This window comes from Colossoma macropomum, unplaced genomic scaffold (assembly GCF_904425465.1).
Source record: "Colossoma macropomum unplaced genomic scaffold, Colossoma_macropomum, whole genome shotgun sequence".
In the NCBI taxonomy this organism is placed as follows: Eukaryota; Metazoa; Chordata; class Actinopteri; order Characiformes; family Serrasalmidae; genus Colossoma; species Colossoma macropomum.
Window position 1 is genome coordinate 31,947,313 of NW_023494803.1, and position 6,000 is coordinate 31,953,312.

Genomic DNA, 6,000 nt, shown 5'->3' on the forward strand with positions numbered 1-6,000 from the left:
TTTTTCCCTCGCTCTTCTCTTTGCCGGACATGTGGCCCCCTTCATTTTTCACATGACTGCTTTTCTTATCATTGTGGACCCTCATGGCTGGCCCTGCCACTGACTTAAAGGCAATAAAACACAAAACATTCTGTAAAACACGGGGCCACTCATGCCGGCCTGAGGCCCCGAGTCACCTCGGGAGGAAATTATGATAATAACTCAGAGCGGCCGAGGAGAGGCGGTGGAGGGGGGTGGAGGGGTGTGTGTGCAGGAGTGGACGGGGTAATGCCGAGGGTCCAGAGTTCATGGTTTCTGCCCGCAGAGGGACAGGTCAAGGTGCTCTCCAACATACTGTCTCCCATAAACCCTCTCTATCCCCCAGCTGAACAGGCTACAGCCCTGAGCACAAGAGAGCCTGTTTGTGTTATTACCAAAAAGATGGAAGAGTAGAAGCGTAAGGTTGAAGTAATGTAGTATAAATGCAGCAAAATGTAATGTTTCACAAGTGAATTAAATCAAATACGAAGTATCACTGTAACAGAACATGTTGGGTGTTGTGTGAAGTTTCAGATGTTTGTAATATCATTAACTGCTGTAGTTGTAAAGGACTCTTATGAAAAGGCAAAAAGAAGGTAGTGCGAGAGCAAGAAAGCAGAAGGGAGACCTTGTGTCTCAGTTAGGGCATGATGGACTATATAATTGCAATATAAACTGCAAAAATTCAACATAAGTGTGCGAAGCGTTGTCATGCTAAATGTTCATAAAATTACAGCTGTTATAAAAATGTCCAGAATGACAAATTTATGAAAACATTCAGTTAAATGGGGTCCGAGCTTTCGAGGCTTGCATTAAAGGAGCAATCTGTAAGAGTTTTAAACATTCCAAAATTAACCACAATTATCAACAAAATATGAAGAAATAACAGTTTTGACATTATGTCAAAGATGTTTATTCATTGTGTTGCAGGGATATCCACTGAAATTATCATGCTAACCTGCTAGCTTCGGCCCGTCCGGTCTCGTAATGCCACTTTGTACCTCAAGAGGTGATAGTGAGTCACTGTAGCATCAAGTCTGCCATCAGTCCAACATGAGAGCAGAAAGAAGTAGCAGCTCACTCCCAACAAGCAATCATGTTCAAAGTGACATAAATAGACGCAAAACAAGAGTTAACATTATCACTGCTTTCCACCTATGGAAACAGCTCTTGGCGAGCAAAGAGATAAAGCCTGATGCTGAACTCGCAACATTTCTTCTACACACTTAAAAAAAGATGGTTCTTCAAGGGTTCTTTAGTAAAGAAAATGGTTCTTTATAGAACCATGAACACCCAAAGAGCCCTTTGCTGGATAGACTGATGGAGAATATTCTGTAGATTGGTTCTATAGTAGCTTTTTGAAAAGGGCTCTACATAGCACCAAAAAGGGTTCTGCTATTGTTACAAGCTTGAAATCTTAATAATAGAAGAACCCTTTTTGGTGCTAAATAGAACGTTTTTCAAAAAAGGCACTATATAGAACCATCTAGAAGACATTTTCTATCAATCTGAAGAACTCTTTTATGATGCAAAGAATGAGGAGGTTCGTTGGGTGTTGGTGGTTCTTCATAGAGCCATTTTCTTTACTAAAGAACCTTTGAAGAACAATGACTGGTAAGTAAACAGGGAAGAAGTGAAGAGTTCAACAGGTTGTGTCATCTTACATATTGCTCCTTTAACATGTTTCATGTCCAGATCATATCTGGATTTGCTTTGCCCAGAGTCCATTTACTAAATTCAAATATTTTTACTAAAATACACTATATGTACAAACGTATTGGGACACACCTCTTAATCATTAAAATTTAGGTGTTTCATTCAGTCCCATTGCTACAAGCACCTAGCCATGCAGTCTGCCTTTACAAACATTTGTGAAAGAATGGGTCGTTCTAAAGAGCTCACTGAATTTCAGTTTGGCACTGTAATAGAACGCCACCGTTGCAACAAGTCAGTTCACAAAATTTCTTCCCTTCTAGATATTCCACGATCAACTGTGAGTGTTATTATTTTAAAAGTGGAAGCGTTTAGGAACCACAGCAACTCAGCCACACAGTGGGAGGCCACGTAAAGTTAGTGCTGAGGCGCATAATGCATAAAAGTCACCAACGCTCTGCTGCCTCAATAACTGTAGAGTTACAAACCTCCTCTGGCATCAACATCAGCACAAAAACTGTGCAACAGGAGCTTCATGGCATGGGTTTCCATGGATGAGCAGCTGCCTGCAAGCCTTACATCTCCAAGCACAATGCCAAGTGTCAGATGGAGTGGTGTATAGCATGCCGCCACTGGACTCTGGAGCAGTGGAAACTGCGGAGTGATGACTCACACTTCTAAATCTGGTAGTCTGATAGATGAGTCTGTTTGGTTTGGTGAACGCCGGGAGAACGTTACCAGCCGTACCCAGTGTGACCAGATGAGATCCAATTTTACTGCATAAAAGGTAGATCAACACATCGAATGTGTATATGACACAAATCAACAAGCTTGGCTTGGACACTTTCATGGGGCCAGAGTGCAAGAAGACACCAGCCCTGCATATCCAACTCACATTTGTGTAGCAGCAGTCTTGTTTGGTGTGTCAGCCACTTTGAACATTTCGAACTACAGCTTCTGTTACATATAGCAGCGTACAACCTCCACCAACCAGAGATGGGGACTTCACATTCAATTTTGATGTTGAGTGACTCGCAACTTGGCTTGAACTCACCACAAATCGTGACTTGACTCAGACTTGTGACTTGCGAGGTAAAGGATAAACCATTATATTTCCAACCTTACTTGTGTGACTTCTGAGTTAGTTTTGCTACAGTCATGTTAAGTCACTCATTAAAACTTTAGATGGATTAGCTATTGCACTAGCTAGTATATAAAGTACAGACTAACCATCTCTTTCAAGTTATTATGCCTCTTTCCTTTAAGCATTACATTTACATGTTCTGTTAATGATGATTTTCTGCTGGGGTTTACTTTTGTACAGTGCAATGCCTGCAGGTAATAAACTGAACTGAACTAAAATTCTCTGCTAAAGACTCAGTCTTCAACGCTTCATAGCAGTTCTAATACATGATATGGGTCTTAACAGTATTCTACACCCTGTTGCATTTCCCAGTGCGCACACACTATTTGCACTGATAGCGGCTAGTACACTACAGAAGTACAGAAATAGTCAATTTTAGACAAAGCAAGGGACAGAGAGAGAGACTAAGATCTTACACCTGCTCTAGTTCAGGCTGACCCAAACTACGCCGGCTTTTTCTGACATCTGTGGCTGCTGCCACTCTTCCTCCCTCTCCTCCTCCTAGCCTTCCGGTGCAGAGGGCTCCATCTGTCCGAGGCTGCCGGGGGTCTGGGCAGTCCTACTGAGAAGTGCTGAGAGGGCCCTGGGCCCTTGTGGTGCAGCGGCAGGGGCCTCACAGTTGCAGGCCAGCTCCACTCACTGCTTCACCATGACTCTCCTGCCAGCTGGCCAAGCTCACTTCCTTACAGACAGAGAGGTAATGGCCACCTCACACCTCCTCTCTTCATCTCTCTCTCCATCAACAGATCATTTCCCTTTCTGCTGTAGACCTAACAGAGTGGCATCCAAAACGACCATGGAGATGAGAAAAGTGCTGCTTTTTTAGACTGTTTTTATCAATGTTGAATGAAATAACTTGTTAAATCTTAATTTCTTGTATGTGGGTCCACACTTCATTTTCTCACTCTCATAACTACATAACACAGGCCTTTATATTGGTTTCATAGTAGTTACCAAATAATTAAAAATACTGAATAATAAGATTTGATAACTGGATTGGGTTGATAACTGGACTCTAAGCCTGGAGTTTAAGAGTTTAAGAGTTTCTTAGAACTAATCTCAAGGTGTGTGTCACAAATTCTCTGTTTTTATTCCCTTTAAAGGGAAAAAATGTTTATTTAGCAAGATTTCCTCAGTTTTAACCCATAGACACCTAGACATGTTGCTCTCAGTTGTTTTGCGATGTGTAATTATGTAATTACATTATTAATTACTTACTTTATTACATAACAAGTTATATTTACATTCAGTGTGCATTTGACTTTTTCCATTTGTTTCAATGTCAAGAAATGGCAAAAACTAAAAATGTTTTACACAAAACAAGACTGTACAACAATTACTTTTATTACTTATCAAATCATAAAGTATCTCTTCTTCTACTGACAAGCACAATGGTGGTGTAGATTGAAAGTTTAGGCAGACTTTCTGTGCTTGTTTCAATGAGATATGAGTAAAAAAAAATAATATTAAATTACACCATGTATGAGACTTCTAAGATTCTTGCATGAAAAGTGTGCACACCAAACACATGAGGAATACGCATGCTTTCACCCTTGGTGAGAAAGTAGATATTTGAGTTGAAATGGTGCACAAATGATGTCCTCTTGGACTGAGAGCGCAAGCTGAGCGAGTGCTGAGTGAGTGTTGAGGAGCTTTGAAATAGCAGGCAGGAGGTCTGTGATCGCGCACAGCCCCGCTGGACACAGCTCCTGCCTGGGCATGGTCAGGCTCAGCGGACTCCTGCTGGGTTCAAACACCACTGGCTGATGTAGTGGATTTGAGCTTGCTGTCAGAGCTACAGGGTAAAGCTGGGTAAGGCAGTTCTGGAGACTGTGCTGCCCTTTTGAGCTTCTCCAGGGCATGTCTGTGATCTAATGACTGTGGTCACATCAGTGCTAAGGAATAGCTGGCCCCAGATAAATTACTTTGGGATATTAGTAAAGGGAATTCTGAGGCATCTGGCCAGTTTTATGGGTTTTGGTAGCTGTTCAAGATTGGTACCAACAGGACCTCACAGTTCTCAAGGGCATTCTCTTCTGTCTGGTAACACCTGCAGCTAAAGCAAACAGCAGTTTAGTGAATTCTTTACTTTGCAGGTGAAGATAAAGCCAAAACCCAAATTGTTGTTATTTTTAGAATTATTAATTTGTAAAAAGTTCATTTTAAAGCTGGGAAGCTAATGCTAATGTTGTTAGCATTTATGCTACCATTAGCGTCTTTCACACTGTACAAAGAAAAATATAATCTTTGTTTATTCTGTACAATTCTGTGTAAATGTAGACATTTGTCTGAGTGCATGCAAAACAGTGCAGTATGTTGTTTCATGTCAGCCAGTAAGTTAAGCTAACTAGTTAGCAGGGTAAAAGCTAATTAGCCAAATTAGATGCTTTAAAGTGGTAGAATTGACTAAAAAGACAACTAGTCATTAATTGTGGTTATTATGATGGTTCCAGCTGTATCGCAAGCAGGTGGGAAATCAACTAGAACTAGAAGTGTAAGTTCCTTTGGTTCCCATTTGGGTCAGTTGGCCAAGGAAGTGTAGGAAACTAGTCCAGACTAGTCCAGTGATTCTAGTCAAATCACCAAATAATCTTAAAAACATTCCATCATACAAAATGAATCATATACCCATGTTGTGTGTATGATTATTTCCTTACCAAAAGCGTATTGTGTTAGAGTTCTCAGGTCTTTTTTTTCCATTTGATTTACATACCGTAGACCTTCATTGGCACATCTTTCTCTTTCTAAGGGTTTGAATGGAATTTCTTCTTTTTTATTTATTGCTTTTGACATTTCCAAGGACAAATTTCTCTAATTCTCAGAGTCTCTTATTCACCTTGCGTTCATTTTTGATCTCCTCTCATGTCCGTCAACATGGACACAACATCACGTTTCTCAGGCCTTCTGCTTATCTGATCAAATTACTCATATTTTTAGCTTCCTGCACGTCGGATAATTTCAAATGTCTTTTGGTCTCACCCAGACACACACCCACCTACAAAATGTCCCCAGAGCTTATATTTGTATCAATACCAAAATGAAGGAGAGTAAAAGTGATGGAGACGGTTGAGCTGACATTGGACGCTGAGATACAGTGAAAGCTCAGGTCATACAGGGCTGGGACACTGTGAGACGCTGGTCCAGTCGACCTGCCACAGTGACTGGGCTTCATCTACAAACTTGCA